This window comes from Anser cygnoides, chromosome 6 (assembly GCF_040182565.1).
Source record: "Anser cygnoides isolate HZ-2024a breed goose chromosome 6, Taihu_goose_T2T_genome, whole genome shotgun sequence".
NCBI classification, from domain to species: domain Eukaryota; kingdom Metazoa; phylum Chordata; class Aves; order Anseriformes; family Anatidae; genus Anser; species Anser cygnoides.
This window is the reverse complement of record NC_089878.1, coordinates 23,857,043-23,874,520: the sequence shown is the minus strand read 5'-3', so window position 1 is coordinate 23,874,520 and position 17,478 is coordinate 23,857,043. Positions and strand designations below refer to the sequence as shown.

The 17,478-nt window shown below is 37.8% G+C and overlaps 2 long non-coding RNA genes across 4 annotated transcripts in view; one reads left to right on the top strand and one right to left on the bottom strand.

Annotated features, from left to right (window-relative positions):
- Positions 1 to 17,478, top strand: part of LOC106029940 (uncharacterized) — a 338,557-nt gene that overhangs the window by 252,615 nt on the left and 68,464 nt on the right. The gene's annotated exons all lie outside the window — the stretch shown is intronic.
- Positions 4,341 to 17,478, bottom strand: part of LOC136791143 (uncharacterized) — a 28,657-nt gene continuing 15,519 nt past the window's right edge. The window contains exons 2-3 of the long non-coding RNA XR_010832507.1: positions 6,727 to 6,777; positions 4,341 to 6,042 (exon numbers count right to left, since the gene is read on the bottom strand). This is a non-coding gene — a long non-coding RNA (uncharacterized lncRNA). The remainder of the gene's footprint in view (positions 6,043 to 6,726; positions 6,778 to 17,478) is intronic.

Sequence of the window (17,478 nt, the reverse complement as noted above, 5' to 3'; positions counted from 1 at the left end):
ACATTTGACAAGGGAGCAAAGTTGTGTACTGTCAAAACAAGCGTCTGGACTTTGCCTACACATATATTTTTTGCTAATATCTTTCCTTCCAAAGTGACATTTATTTGGTGGGGCAGCACCACTCTTCCCAGACAATGCACTGACTATTTTGATTTCACCGAGAATAGTTTTGACTGTGAACATTTTCTTTTACTTAGAACATTGCTTGTTGACATAAATAGGACCTGATAGCCAAGGCAGGCTTTCGGGTTGGCAACAGGCGATTGGGTTGATTGTTGAGAGAATACAGCAAAATGTTACTAAACTAGTCTGGTAGACAGAAACTCCTCCTCTGCTAAATGGCACCCTTTCAGGAGTGACCCCGAGTCACGTCCTTCCCTCTCTGTGGGATGGAAATGCAGAGCTCAGGTTGTGTTGCTCTCTGGAGGACACATCCACAGAGGTGATAACTCTGCTGACACAGGGCTTTGGGAATGGCACAGGCACTGCTGAAGAGGAAGGTGGTACCTATTGTCCAATGCTTGCCTGAAAATGCAGTGGTTGAAGAACCCTCCTGATACATGGAAGCTTTAGGTGTTAGCTCTTCATCAGGATAAGAGCGTCTAAGAGTACGTATGAACATATATGAATTGTATGAATGTTTAAATTACTGTATTACAGGCAGAGCTGAAACTGGACAACTGTCTAGACTAGTGCTGTAACTGTGACACTGTATAATACAAAATTTAAGAGTTACAAGTCTAAAGAACACAGAACAAGCTGGAGTTCATAAAATTGTGTAAAGGCAGCTTGGGGATGGGAAAGGATCATGTTCTGCTTGGGGACTGATTACATTTTCCATTGAGTTTCATGGTCTGCAAAGTGAGGAAATAAAGGCTGAACCTTTGTCAGAACAGCTGGAAGATGCCCTGATCTAGTAATTACCGATATAGCGACTCCATTTCAATCTCATGAGCAGCCAGAGTGTTATTCCAGCTGATAAATAAGCAACATAATGCTTACTTTTGCTGAAAGGTAAATGTTATTGTCCTCTATTCTGCTGTTGTCTGCTTTCACTGATCGCTTCCAAGCAAAATGCAGTTTTTTGAAAATGTTTTAATACTTTTTCATTTATAATGAGCTGAAAGAGGCCAATGGGATGAACTTTCTTGTGCAAGATTCTTGCATAAAGGGATTCTTGCATAAAAATAGTTTATATAAAGCTCTTCATTCAGATCGTCTAGGAATAACATGTCCAAAGTAAATACCCCAAAGACCTCCCTTCTACTAAGTTCACAATCTGTATTATCCTCTCTCCATAAAGCATAGCTTTTATAATTTTCTTATGAGTTTCAGATTAGAAATTTCATACCGCAAATTAATGAAGAGTTTAGGTATAGGGCAATTTCTGTCTCTCCATCTAATCAAGCTCAAGCAGCTGAATGAGTTGCTTTCAGGTTCTAATAGATTAACCAATATATGTTAACACCTGTGCTTATGTGAACCTATAAATAACAGTACTAGAGGAAGACTTAAAGATACTTGGCCATATCAACCAACAAAAATAAGATGAGCACTTATTTTTGGTCTCTTCACAATAGTAAAGAATTTCCTGACAGGAAAATAACATCACAGCATCAAAACTCTGCCCCAGTGAATGTTGTCATAGGTAAGAGCATACTCCACCATGACATCCAGATTTCCTACAAAAACTTTTTATTACAGTAGTACTTTTTCCTCAGTAAGTGTCTCTGTACTTTCCCTAAGCCCACCGTTTGAGTCTTGCCTAAGTTGGAGATAGACTGAATTAAATTGGAAGAGGAATATGAAATTTCATTTCTCAACAAATACTACTCTTCCCAAGTTACTCAAGTGCATTATATAACCCACTACAAAAATATTAAGTGCTTTTCTACACAGCATGACACCATTCAGGCTTTCAAGACTTTTTTATATTCACAAGCAAACTATACATTTTCAAGTTACAAAAGAGATATATATATTTTTTTTAAATATACATACTCTGTTAACGTGCTAATATTCATACTCTGTTAACGTGCTAAGCTCTAAGCTCCAGCATAAGGGGCTGTCTGTGGAATTCTCCTCTTGTCTCCCTTCTGGGAGACTTCTCCTGAGCCCCTGGTACCACCGCGCTGGTCCCTTTGCAGTATGCCAGGGAACCAGAGCAGAACTCAGAACTGGACCCACTGCACTCAAGTTTCACATACCATTTATATTTACCTCATTTCAGACTGTATGTATTTGTTTCTGCAAGATGAAAAGATGATCATGAAATAGAGGTGTGAAAATTTAGATAGCAGCTAATTAGTTTTAGTAGGACTGTTACAGAGTATAATGGATTTTCAGCTTCCTCTATTCTTTATCCTCTGACTTAAGGCAATTATATGACAGTGCTGGTGGAACAAGTTATTGTTCATAATTTCACAACATAGACTGCATGCTTAAGCCCACACCAATTAATTGAATTTATATGAAAATGTTTATTCAATTTCAATTGGATTGAGCTATATTGCAGCCAGTATTGAATTAAATAAGGTAGTGGCTTTTCAGTTTCATTGCTTTTTTACAAGCAGGGTATACATTGCTGCGTATTTCTTCCACTTCCTACAAATAAAAGGAAAACATGCCTCTAGCTCCAGATAGTTTACAATCAACTCATAAAGCCAGATGCAGATGATGTTGGAGGGGAATGTGGGAATAATATCAGTATTCTCCACACTGACTTAGGCTGAAGACCAGAAGAGCAACCCCTGAAATCTCCATCCCACTGAAAAATGACTCTTACTCTAGCTCAGTGGTTAGAGCTGCAGCAGTGACCCTTTTCTTCCTACATAAAGGCTTCTTCCCTATGTAAATACTTCATGTTTCACTCCCAGCATAGGGTTGCTCTGGCAGTGCTACCTAAAGCATAGTTACAGCAACTGCCTAACCAGGAAGGATGTTTCTGCAGGTCTGATATGCAGCTTTTGAGGCATGAGGTGCCAGGGCGGATGATGGCACAGTGAACAAAAGGAGACCAATTTGAAAGTGATTCTCTCCAAAGCATAAAAGTCCCTAACACAACTGTGTTTTCTGCAAAAACTGTTTTACTCTCTATTTGAACTTGGAGTACCGCAGTATGCACTATCTTCATACTTCAGCTAGTAAAAAATTAAGATCCACCTTTTCTAACTCTTGCTTGAAGCTCTCACTTCTACGGGAAAGAGATCTATTGCAATCTGTTATGCTGATTAGACTCACTGTCAAGGCTACTAAAAGGCACAATTGTTTATTTGTTTGTTCATTTAGTGTAAACATTGACTGCGTTGTTAGCTCTGTTTCTTATTAAGGTTTCCCAGCAAGTCCCTTTCTAAAACTCTGTTTCCCAAGTGTTTGCCAAATTTGAACCATCTGAGGTGCATTTTGCTATGACAACATCTCAGAAGATTCAGATGTTCCAAGAATATGGCCAGTTTAAAAATAAAAAATAAAAAAATGCTGGTGAGATTTGGCAAATTTCTTTCCTAGCAGATCCAGTGGCCTTGGGTTTTAGAAAAGCAACTTTTCAGGGATGCAGTTGAACATAATAAGACACTTCTTCCACTTGAGCAGTTAAAAGTCCCGGAGGGGGATACACATGGCACACGCTTTCTGCGTGTGCCCAGATCCTGTGTAAGTGGTCCATGCAGCCACCCTAGCTCGGAGCAAGAGGAGAGAAGCTGAGTCTTGCCTGGAAAGGCAGCTCCCAGTGTGGGGAGCAAGGCTGGGGGCACAGGAGCTGACAGCAACGGGGCTGTCAACGCTGCGTTCGCACACCATGACATGCGGTACTGAGCAGCACCCGGGCAGCGTGGAGGAGGAAGCTGTCTCATTAAAATTCAGAGGTAGCAAAGCCCAACCAGAGAAGGAGATAAAGTATGAGACTGGGAGGAGGAAGCTGGTGAAACTGGGAGTGACTGGGCAAGGAAATTATGTTCACTGTTGGTGATTAAGATTTAATTAGCTGATTTCCCCCCCCTCCAATTCCAATTCCCAGCACCTCCTGTCAGTTATAAAAACAACTCCATTTGGTTCATTAAAAATGTGTGTTTCTGTACATTTCAGGCATTTGGGAGTTCTTAGAATAAAAGAGCATGGAGAATATTTTGAATTTTTAATAATGGGATCCCTTTCAACATGTACAGTGATGGACTGAAATTCTTCCGTGGTTGAAATTAAATGAGAAGGCAGGGGGGCTATTATTTATATCTTAGTTATCATTGCTTTTCTGGTTGGATATTACTTCACTTGAGAGATTTCTTTCAGTGACTTCAGTGCTTGGGAAATTTTGAATTTTATTTACTAATTTAGTGCAAGGCATGTATTGTTTTTATCTCTAAGATAAGTTTCTGTTTCTTCTGTCAACACAGAGTTTTCTGCCTTTGGCTAATACAAAAAACAGCTTTTAATTTTCTATGGGTTGCTCTGCAAAACTCCTGGGTTTTGCTTCTCAAATAGAAAGAAAGAAACCACCTTAAAATGTCACAAATTTTAGTCAGTTTAAAATCATGCTACAGCATGTTATTCAGATTCACTAACTTCAGTCTGATATAACAGTGCTTGAATAATATGAATTTCACTTCAACTTAATTAAACAGAGGCATAAGCAGTTCAGGAATGATTTTGATGCAGTCTGGACACTTAAAGACTCATTGTAATATTACACACAAATGAGCATGCAAAATGTCATTTGAAAGACACAGACTCAGGTACCTAAGTTGTAGAGGCAATTATCTATTTGTGTACATCAGTGTTGTGTTTAAGAATACAAAATATTTGTGTATCTACTGGATACCCATTGGGAGAAAAGGGCTCTTCAAAGTGATTTTGAAGCCTTTATTTAAAATACAGAGCAATGAAATTAAGACCCAGAAATATGAAATCTTGATAGCAGAAGATCAACATTTTCTGTTTTATTAGTTAAATGGGAGAATAGGAGTCTGAAAAATCAGAGGGCAGCATTGTGTGTATGCATGCATAATTTTTAAACTTCTTTATTCAGAGTGAAACTAAAAGGAAAAACAACATCAGATAATATGTGGGATATCAATGTAAAGAAGTTTTCATCGTGAAATTTTCTCAGCTCACAATGGCTCTTTGGTTCATTTGACCCCTGCCATTAACACAGCTAGCAGAAGTAAATATGGGAATGTTTCCATCATACAACATGTGACTGAGCTATTTTTTCAAACACAGCCCCCCAGCCACACTTTTAGCCCCACCTGAGGAAGATTCGACATGATAGGGCTTGGACAGTGACAAACTCAGTTATGTTAAAGACACTTGAAAATCACACTGGCTTTTCCCATGTATTACCATATAGCACTGCCTTTGTTATCTGGACCAGAAATATTTCATTTCACTACATCACAATCTTGTAAGACAGCCCTGTCATTTTAATTTGTCACTCGTTGGGTTCTATAGTGCACCGGAGCCTCATCTCCCCAGCCAAGTGCCATAGGCTACTGTTCAGAAGAGAAATCTGTTGCAGAGAATAGCAAAGGTAAACACCACCAAACAGAAAGTTTATGGCTGAAATCACCACTCAGGGCTCTGTCCCCACAGGCTTAGCAGGTGGTATAATCGCCCCAAGCCGAACTGCAGAGATCTGTAATTTCAGCTGCAGTACGTATGCACTCATCTCTGCTGCTTTTGCTTGCCTCTGCTGCCATCCCCGTGCAGCAGTGTCACTCACAGGAGGTAGCAGGAAGGATGGAAGGGAATGAAATGAATGGGGACAAGGGATGAAATGAAAGAATGGGTGGTAGGAGGGAGGTGTGATTGACATGAGGCTGGAACCTGAAAACAGCTCTGGGAACTCTGGTGTTGATCTGACAGAAAAAGTCTGATAGAAAAATAAAGATTAAGAAGGAGAAAACATCTCCAAAACAACCCAGCAGTTCCAGATCACTGGTGCCAACACTTCAAGCCTTTTCCCAAAGAAGGCACTGGTTGCACAAAGCAAACACCACCATGGGTCTGTCAGGTTTGTCTGCAGCACCAATATGATGAATCTTCATTGCACTGTGAGAGAACAGAAGGGAGTGAAGACAGCAAAGCCTCAGAGTTTGTTTACTTCTTAAGTGCAGAGACAGCACAGCACAGTTCTGCCTTCCCTGACTTAGATTTTTGGCTTCCCCTTTGGTCCACCCCCACCGAAGCAATTAATCAAAATAAATGAGGCAGCAAACATCTGATAGTAGCTGACTTCAGATCGCAGTACATTAACTGTCTGCTGGAATTTCATTTACCATACTGCGCAGAATGCACTCTAGGCTTTACTCCAATGTTTTGAAGTATGCGTTATTGGTAAAATACAGACTAGCATAAGGGAATAGCTGATCTTTGGTTTTATTGTTTATGGTTTTTGGAATGTCTATATATTTGTGCAGCTCTAAAGAAACTGAGGTAGTTGTTATCAATTATACCAAGACTTCCTTTACTTTTTTAAGATAGGTGAGGAGGCACTAAAGTAAGTGATAATTAGCCCTCTCATAAGCAAATGTAAATCAGAGAATCAGACAGAAAACATCTCAACCTTAAGCATTAGTAAGCTCTTTTTATTAAAAATTGGGAATTTCCTGTGAACCACAAGAGAGACCGAATATCTTACATCAGGGTTGCAAAAAATAGATCTATTCCTACATCTAAAACAAAGTTACTTATTTAAGACAATAGGTAATAAAATTTTGGAAATGCAAAACTTACAGGAAAAAGAGTCTGTTTAGTCATTGTGCCAGACAATAGCAAGACGATTTTCTGTAAGTAAAGCAGAAGAGATTTTCTGGTGAGGTATTCTGGAGTTATTCTGGGGTTATTGGTTTTGGTTTGACTAGAACACTTTATTGATAGAGTTGCTGTCCATTGCCTTTTTGGTAAGTCAGCTGGTATCCTCAGAGCAAGGTAAACAGAGAATAGCTATGAAATGCCCACACCTAAAATGGCTTCAGGAGTCAGAGTGCAGATCTTGGCCTCTTAGAAATCCTAGATAATGAGCACAGGCTGTTTTCTCTTGCCCTGTCCCAGGTGGTTTGGCTTTATTGGAAGCCCACCCTAGAAAAAAAGAGACATCAAATAAACTATAGCCTTTATTTCTTCTCCATAACTGATCCCTGGATTTTTGCTATAAGCTTTGTCATCCAGAAGAGCCTTCAAATCCCTAGTGCAGCTAATAAGACCTACCTGCTAATATGACTTAAAAGTAATTAAAGAGCACTTCTGTGCAAGATTTAAGTGCCTGACGTAATGACTCAACAGTGTCCTTATGCAGATTCCTAGGATCATTGTCCTTTTATAACAATTTATAATTGAAAAGTTTCTGAGACTGAGTGTTCAGGAGTTTTCAGTATCAATTTCAAGAGGTAAGTTGACAAATTTTGCTAAGAGGTTATTCTAAGCTTAAGAAATGAAAGCATCAAAATTAAGCATGAAAATGAAGTCAAGACAAGCAAGAGATGAGTTTGGAAAGGACATAAGTAGGTACGGATGCAAGAACTGCAGCTCCGATTTTACAAAGGGAAACAGAAGCAAATAGTTTCAGTAATTTCATCAAGGTGACAAAAGGAGTCACTGATAGAATGAAGAATTGTAGCTGAGGTGTTATGAGCTGGAATGATCCACACAGCTGGGGGGAATTTGGCATGAAATGTCATTTCATTTCAATAGACTCTGGCTATTAATTACCCTTTAACACCTTTGAAAATGTACCCCCAGTGCTTGAAGGATCAAACCATGCCTTGCTCTTATTTAGTTTACATTTTTAATTCTGAGAACAATGTTTAAAAGTAATAAAATAAAATAAAATAAAGAATCTAGCAAAAATGGTGGCTGGATCCCATCTCCCTTTCCAGCAGAGCATGGCAGATCTGCGTTCTTCACCCATGCTTCTGTGACCAGATTCACGCCATGCACCCAGCTCCTGGTACCCTGGGCATGGCTGGTGGGATGCACAAATATCCCTACCAGAGGCAGAATAAACCCTGTACTGGAAAGAAATTCAAAGTAATGCCCCATTTTCAGTTCTGTCTCCCCCCCTCAATACCAGTTTGAAAAGCAGACCATGGGCATGTGCTGAACAGCAAGGGCTACAGAGGCTTGAGTACATTGTGTGTTTCCATCCTTCTTTGCCTCTCCTACACTTTATGCTCTGTAATTATTCTGACAGGGATGCTGCTTTTTTTAGCAACTGAGAACTATATTGTATAACTATAATATGCATGTTAAAATATTAAATGCTTAACTATTTGTTTGTATACCTATGAAACACTCTGTAGCAGGATTAGGCTGGATCCCTAAAGAGTCATTAACTTGCATTATATTGAAGTATTTATTGTTGTGGCATATGTAATGGATAATATTTGTTTACATTTTTAATTACTCACATTTTCAGCCAAGAAAATCTCTAAGGATAATGTCTCATTTACAAGTGTCCTGGCAAAAGACAACATAATGTAATAACACATTACCAACAATTCCATGACAACCTTGCAGTGGTTTAAATAGGTATTTCAAGTAAAGACATAATTATGGTAAACTATAAAAAATATATATGCACAACATACTGTTAAACTGCAAAACTGAAATGAAGGGGAATTTTCCCTAGCTGCTCTGATTTTGAGCTTGTTCCACAGCTGTGCAAGGCCAAGAGAAAAAATTCCATTTCCACCAACACTCTTGCTACAAATAATGGAGCAAGTATCGGGCAGCGAGTGTCTTCAGAATATCCCAGTATATTGAGTACTATGACTTGGACTGGGAAACTGTTTTTTTGTTTGTTTTTGTTTTTTTTTTCTTTTCTCTCAGAAAGTGAATGAATAAATAAATAAAAGGAAATCGCACTTAATTGAATGATAAGAAATTTATTGTAAAATTTAAGGAAAAAGTTTGTCTTTTGCAAAGTTTTCTGCAGCAGAAGATGTTGCAGTAAACTGTGCTTGGAAGAAAACCTTTCCCTGTCATAGTAAGCCAATGAATGAGTTACATTTGCCCACAGATACGGTTCAACCATGATGTTTTTGGCAAGTTTCTCAGAAATATCCATGGCAGAGAACTGATCCTGCACGAATCAATAGCCCTTTGTCTCAAACAGTTTCAATAGTCCATAAAATTCGTTTGGTAATCATGTACAAAAACAAACAAACAAAACAAAACAAAACAAAAAAACCCTTTGGAGTATCATATAAAAATAGTTATTTGTAGCTTTCATGGAGAATCACCAATTGTGGGACAGAGAATTTCATCCTAAAAATAGTAAGAAAATATGTACTTTGGTATTATGAGCATTATGAGGAATAGAATTTTGAAAAATATTCTGAGAGCAAGCTGAGCAACACAGAGACTTTTGTGAACTGAGTCAAGTCTCACATCCCTTCATTTGCAAGAAAGTATTCCTTGTGCTTATTAGGGATACAGTTCCTCCTCCCTTGCTTGCCCATCCCTTCACTCCTTCTTGGTAGCGCTTCCTAGACTTTATGGGAGATTTTACCACATCAATCGCCTGAGGGGTGTTACTAGACAAAATGAGCATATGCCCTGCAGTGCCCTGCTGGCAGATGGCATGGCCTGGGTTCAGAGTCCACTGCAATCTAGCAAAGAGTGAAGGCTGGTGGGAGGTGAAGCTTGAGGGTTCTGAGTGCTTCAGCTATGTAGCATGACTAAGACAAAAAAAAAAATGACTAAGCACAAAAAAAATATTTAAAAATATTCCTAAGAACTTAGTAAAAGTCAATTTTCTTTAGGCTGTGTTTTCATTTCGCTCTGTTGCTTATGTTAACATAACATAAAAATACAAATCTTCCATCTGGAGAAGCAGATAAAATAGCATCTCTTCTTTTTAGGTAGATAACATTTTTAATTCCTGTATCATAATGTACCTTGATATTAATCTGGACTACCAAACCCTTAGCTTTTTTATAATGTAATTTTGAACTTTATACAGAGAAGCGGACCTGTGCAGCTAAAATATCTTTGCAGGAAACCCTCTCTTTAGTTGCCTGTAGTTATTGGAAGAAAACAGTCCAGCAGAATAAGACAAGGTATTCCTGTTGCAATTTCAATAAAAAGATCCATGCACTAAGTTCAGATCTTAGTTGATGCAGTGGAAGGAATGTATGCCATGCTGCTTTCTTAATATCTTTGAAATCATACTAATGTCTTAAAAAGAGTGTGTAATTCTAGCATTAATTAATTCTAACAGAGTTTAGTTTGCCCAGTGAGAGGAACATAAACCTTTAAATTGTTGTAATGTAAAAGTCTCCAAGTCCCCAGCCAACAGTAACATTTGATGTGTATCATGTCAAATGCAATTCTTCAAAATTAGCTGGATTAAAAATAAGTAAAGTTAATGAATTTTCCAAAAAGCAGTGTTCTTTAGAAGGCACATTAAAAAAAAAAAAAAAAAGCCCAGTTTAATCTTTGTAATATAACAGCCTCTGGTATTTCTGTAATTTGGTAATGCTTCCAGACACATTCATGGTGGTCATCTTTGATCATATAAATTCAAGAGATTCCAAGGCTTTTTCTATTTGCATAAAAAACAAAGAAAGCATTGTCAGAAATCCCCAAATATGCATTTTGAATCAAGTTTCACCTAAATGCTATACAAAGACTCAGTGTCTTGATGCTAATTTATTGAAAATGCCTTGGCCTTTAGGAATTTCCCATTGGCACTTAGTAGAGCTGAACTCAAAGTGGCAATAGCAAAAAGCAGCCATCGAAACTGTGTTCATGCTGACATCTAAGCCCTAGTGCTCAAATTATGAGTGCCCTGAAACAAAATACTGTAGAAGGAAAAGCAAAACATAAAAAATGCTTTAGGTGCCAAGATTTCACTTGTAAGGGTTGGAGGGGAAAATATATATATATTTTTAAAGTGAAATTTAATGTGCTAAAGACTTAGCACAAAGAAAAGATTTAATTGTTATATAAAAGGTTTGATGTTTAATGCACAGCTCTGCAGTCAGTGTTTTATATCTATAATTTGTGCATATCCATAACCATATTTAGATTTTGACATATGGTCTGTAAATAACATATGTAAGCAAGATCGTTGAGTGAGATGATTTTTTTTTTCCTGCTGAATGTACGTGTTTATTTTATGAGCAGAGACGTGAAAAGTTCATTCATGTCAAAATGTGTTGCTAAGTATAAACATGCTGCTTCACTTTAGGCAGGATCAGGAAAGACCCTGGGTGTGTAATCTGTGAATTGACTCTATGCTGATGTTGCCCAGGTTTTGTATTACTAAACTATGGCTCACAACAACAACAAAAATTTAACCTTTAAATAGAGGCACCAAAATAATTTAAAACAGATTGGAGGGTTTAAAGGGCTCCAAGAGTAAGCAGCTCATATTTCAGTTCCTCCCCTCTAGGGCCTACCTATTTGGTGTTCAGAGTTCATCTCATATTACAGCTGCTTATGTTCACATTTTCTGTGGTGTGTGGAAGAAACGTCCAAGAAAAAGGGAGGAAAAAAAAAAAAAACCACAAAAAGTGTAAAATATACAACATTAAAAATATCTTCCCTAAAACAATGGTTTGGTTGTTATTGGGCAGGGAATAGGACAAATCACCCAGAGGCTTTTAAGTAAGAGCTGGGGGGAGGGGAGGAAAGAACAGAGAGAAAGTGCAGAGATTTTCAAGGGACTTTCAGTTTCAGGGGACATTTTTTATTCAAAGTTCTTTCAGGTTATGGAGCCCATTATTTCTTTTTGTTCTTTTATTAAAAATTTCTTTGTAATTCATTTGGTCTTCCTTGCCACCAAGTACAGACAAATAGCAACAGCAAACAATTATACTCTGTGTTTATCACTTTATTCTATTTTACAGTGCATCTCCGATTATGGAAACAATACATTTTTTGCACCTTGCTTTGGTTACTATTTGTCAAGAACAGCCTTTATAAACAATATATTTTCCCGTTTTAATAAAAGGCTAGAGTTGCACTAAATGCATAGGATGTGATTTGAAACAAAAACCCATCAGACTACTAGACTAAGGTTACAAGTCCTTCATTTACACCATACCATTTTATAATATGAGTTAAGAAGCCCTCCATCTATTTTATTTTCTAGGCCTACTATTCATATGTAGTAGCCATATATCTCTCTTTAATTAATTAACTAATTTCACTCATTTCAGCAGAATATCTTGCCATGTGGTCTTGCAACCAACGCAACTGCAGTTGCAAACAACCCACTCGCACCCAACGTTGTGTACTATATCCAGGCTCTGAGGAAATTTTCTTCCTTATGTATAATCTATTCAATTTTTCTTTAGCCTGCACTTATGCATATGTAAAGATATTATTATGAAGGACCCAATATCCTTTGATGACTGAGTGAAAATCTGGCCCCTTTGAAGTCTATGTGAATTTTGCTTTCAGTTGCAGCAGAGAGAAGAATTTTCCCCAGTCTGTGTAAATCTCCCTAAGTAATTCATATGATTTGGGTCCAAAAGTAAGGGAATACTGTGCCTGCCAGTGACTGGCAACCTCACCAGTTGCTAGCAACTAGATACAAATGTAAAGCCCAAAAGGTGATAGCAGGTATAGTGGATGCCTTCTTGTGGTCCCTTCCTCCAGCCTGCATACAGCCTACTGCATTTCCCTTCTGTCACTGCTCTTCATCTCAAAATAGGGGAGAATGCATATTATTTGGGGCAGCAATCCTTTTGACTCCTTTCAAACCTAGCCCAGCCAGCCACAGGGATCACTCCTGGCATGCACAGAATCAGTCCCATGGATTTGCCAGAGACAATACCAAGGACCTGCTTCTTTCCTTCGCAACTCTACCACTCATTTCTTCAGAAATCTCTTCCTTCTGACTTACATTAATAGAGTGGAACATACAGGCCAGGGCAACTAATCTACTGTAGTAATATTTTAATTAATAATTTGATATAGCTTGTTCTTTCAAGATGAAAATATTTCCATTATGACTAAATCTTTATTCTGGAAAAAGGCTTAAATATTATGAATCATGTTATGAGACATCACTCAAGGGAGTAACAAAAATCAGGTGTTTAACAGAGTAAATCTTCCAACAATGCAGAAGTATATTTATACAGTGTGCCAGTGGAATGCAAGTACAATTTTCCATGAACCACAATAAAACCAATATTCCACCTCACCTCTTCCAGCTTCTGCTCTAGGACCAGGTATCTCTAGGTGAAAACAGCTTGCATAAATATTCCCCTGAGACACATGGAGAATGATCCTCTTCTGGCTAAGGAACACAAGGAACTTTTGTGTGTGCATGTGTTTAAAAAATAAAAGAAAAAGAAAAAAGAGAAGTGACACCAATATTCAGTTTATCTTTGTTACAGATTGATTTCTTATATGATTGGGTGGTCATATTGAATTGTACATATTGTATTTTATTATTTCATCCCATGTGGTGTATATGCTGAAGCTTTCAGCTATTAACAGCTGACTACAAGTAGAGTTATTAGCATACAAAAACTAGCTTTTCCATCCAACTTGAAATTCACTGCAAACTTGGGAAGTGTGTCATACGAGCATCACTTAATCTCATTTCACTTTCATGGTGTTTCTAGATGTCTGTCTAAAGATTAAAACACTCATGAAACTAGTTATAGAACTTAGCAATCAAGATACTGCTAAACAAGTTTATTCCTGATCTGAGATATCATTAGAAAATTTGGGGGATGAGTACATTACATATGGTATATATTTGTCTTTATTTGCTACATATTTATCTGAAAGGTTAATGAAAATGCAGATGTAGTGGTTCCTTTATATGGGTTTACCTTCCATGAGTGCCAGTTTTCAGGCTAATTGATTATGTCAGAAGCTCTATAAATATCAATAGCATATGGAAAGGTTAAGCTGAGGTCTTCACATAACTGGATTCATACTCTTTATTGATGGTACAACCATTATCCAACCATAATGGAAGTGCTTTGAGTGTGAAATAGAGTAGAACGTTAGCTAATTTTCACCAATGACTGACTGGAGGACTTGGACTGAATGAGTGACTTCTGCAAACTAATGAACAAATGAATGATGTAAAATGTATAAACTAAAATTAAAATTTAAAAGAAAAATAAAGGATAATGTAGGATATAAAGTATGTCATCATCATTTTGCCAGTCATGGTTTAGTATTTTTTATGATTCTTTTTAATTTCCTCTGAAATAAACAGTAGCAGGCTGTATTAGAGTAACATATTAAAAATAAGAGAAGGTAGTCAACATCCTGCTACTTAGCTTTCACTAACAGATATGAAGATACTTTTTTCCTTAGAAGAATAATAGGTGTCAGTTCTTTGAAAATGTAATTCTACTGTGCTATCTTTTTTTGAGCATGTTAAAGGCAATTTTCAGAATGGCCTTACTTTTCTCTTTTATTTTTTCTCCTTTTATTACCTCCTTTTCTGTAGGATACAGAGGAATTAGCGCAACCCCTAAATGTCATTTCCCCAGTAGCTCTGGGTAGCAAAGCAGTGTGGCAATCCTGCCATCACCGTTCCCTGGCATATCTGGTGGTTGGGAGGGAGGGAGACAGCAGCTTTGCCAATTGCTACAAACATGTCTTGCAAAAAGCTTGGGGCAATTTATGACAAGTTTTAGCAGTTACTGACTGATGTTCCATGTGCTGTGGGAGAAGAGGAGAGGCATATTCAAGAGGCCACATGGAGCCATAACCCTGCTTTCACACTCTTGGCTGGACTGTGCATGCTGCAGTTCACATGCTGCTTTGCACTCTCCTTCGTCCCAAATGTTCTGCATGTTGGACAATTTTGTCAGGAAGAGCAAGCCCTGGGCTTCACTACAGTTAAAAGTTAAAAACTACAGAGTAGTGCTTTGAAAAGAAAACCACTGCAAATGTGCCAAAGATTTCTAACCAGGTAGCAAATGCAGCTGAAATTCAGTTAAAAATCCGGTCCGTTTTAAAACTGAGGAGTCAATATAGTGTTTATTTCAGTAAGTTGTATGGGACGGTGGTTTGGCTTTTCATGTTAGGAATGAAAAGAAATGCTCCTGTCTCGGTAGTCAGTGTATTTTCCTTGCATAGAGATAATAGATAGGAAGCAATTGCAATTCATTATACTCTAATAATGAGTATGGTTAGGCCTCAAAATGTACCTGTCGTTTACCATATAAATTTCCCTTAAATGCAGTATATAATAGCAATTAGAAAACATTGCCTTCATTTGGTTTAGAAAGATTACTAGAGAGAATTTAGGGGAAAACCACATATAATCAATTCCATCTTTAACATCTGTTTCTGACTGTGCTCTTGCATGAAGCTTCATGTGAGAATAAAATTCCCATACCAGTGAAATCAACGGCAAAATTCCTATTGACTTTATCCCAATTGATTAGGCTATTCCTTCAGGGCCAGACTTCTCCACTCTCATGCACATACTCCACATAATCTTGCCCAAATCAGCGTGCAGGAAGATGTACTTCACTGTGACCTCTGGTTCTCAAAAAAGTACTGTGTCATCCAATTGATACAGAGTTTGTATCTATCTTTGATTGGTTTCTCCTACAGTTGAGAAGTCATGAGTGACTTTATGCCAAATTTACTTCTATTATTTGCTAAGCATTGTCCGCAGCAGCCTTTGAACTCCAGCAGATAACCACAAATGGAGTGGCCCTTGCTAGACTATTTGCATGGGAAAGATAAACTGCCACAAGCCGTGACAATTACAGTCTGTTCCCCAGCATGGACGGGAGGTGACCCCTAGCTGTCCTCCCAGTGAACATCTTTGGTCACACTGCTGAGTGGAGACAGTGGCTCATGGGCCAGCTCCAATATTGGAAATGCAGGAAAATCTTGATTAAACATATGGTTACAGATGCTGTTACATTCCTCCTTCCCAGGTTTCATCAATCCTTTACAACTGGAAAGTGGAGAATTTACGGTGGACACACAGGACAAAAAGAAAAATGCTGTCTTACCTTCTGCTAAGATTGGGGAAGAAATCTTTTAGCTTTTGACATGACTATAATATGATATACTTGATGATTGTCATCCAGACCAGTTGAAAATGAAAGGTCAAATCCAACTCATTTTAGTCATGTAAAGGACCCTACAAAGTCAGTTTGACTAATGTTCTTCAGGGAGAGAAATTTAGCTTTCAGCATTATCTGGAGAGAAAGAAAGTGTAAAGCCATTGCTTCCTCAGAATTGCAGTTAAAGACACAAAAAAGATTTACAAATGACTTTGAATTCCTTCAGTTAGAAAAAAAGGGCTAGTTTGACTGAAGTATCTGAAGAGTACATTAAGGTCCAGATTTTCCTGGGGTCCAGCAAAGCTTTAGTCCCAGTGGCAGCACCACATACTCTCAAGGCAAATGGTATAGTCCTGTGTAGACTGATGCTTCATCCATCCCCTAAATGGAAGAAAGTTACTGGAAGTACATCTAAGAAACCAGACTGCACACATTATCTCTAAAAATAGCAGTATTAATAAAATGCTGGCTTATTAAATGTTGCTGTTTTCCATTGAGAAATGTGAAGGTCATGAGAAAAGTCATTGCTTTCTCAAATTTTCAAAATAACATAAAGTGATTGCTATGACATGAATCCCATGATTTCTGAAAACATCCCCAAATCCTCGTAAATAGATAATACAACGCCTATGTTATTGTGAGAATGCCCCTGCTTATGAACTGTGCTTAAATAACCTTGTACTACCCTAATTAGATTCACAACATACCTATATTGCAAAGGGCCGTTTTCTCTCTCAATTAGTTGAAAAGGATTAGACACACTGATAGATAGTACTAAATGCTAATGGGCCAGATCCTAAAGCCGCTGCGCTGTTTTCAAGCTGTCATTGTGCAGGCATTGATTTCACTGGAGTGCTGAGGAAAACTCGAATATGAACATCAGTATGCAGCTCAATATTTTATGGGTTTTCTTGTCTTGGCTTTTAAAAATATTCTTCCTCTGCTATTCTTTAGCCAGAAGAGCAAAAAGAGCTAGTTCAACACTGACTTCAAAAAAAAAAAAAAAAAAAAGGAAAAAAAAAGGCTGAGTGACAGTACAGAGGCTTGAGGAAATACAAGTTTATATGTGGGCTTTTTTATCATCTCTAATGGCAAAATTAAAATTAGTTCCCAATTAAAAGAGAAAAGCACAAGTACAATCTGAGAACAGCAGATAAAGGGTGGCATGAAGGGAAGATTATTAAGCAGCATAGTATAACAGGACCCCAGGTGCAGAAGGGCCTCATTATACTCACATTCTTGTGCTGCAACGTACAGACGTACAGTAAACCAAAAAAAATATTCCAAAGCACAGTTTTACAGTGGATACGCTTGAGATGAGTACATGTTTTTTGAAGACAGACCATAACAACTTGGTTTTTACTTCCAAAATACAGTGGCACATTAATTGCTTGATCAGACAAATGAAACTAAATGTAATTAAGACTAGTGTGGGGTTAATTTGGTCCATAATTATGTTATATAAAGTAAATGAAAA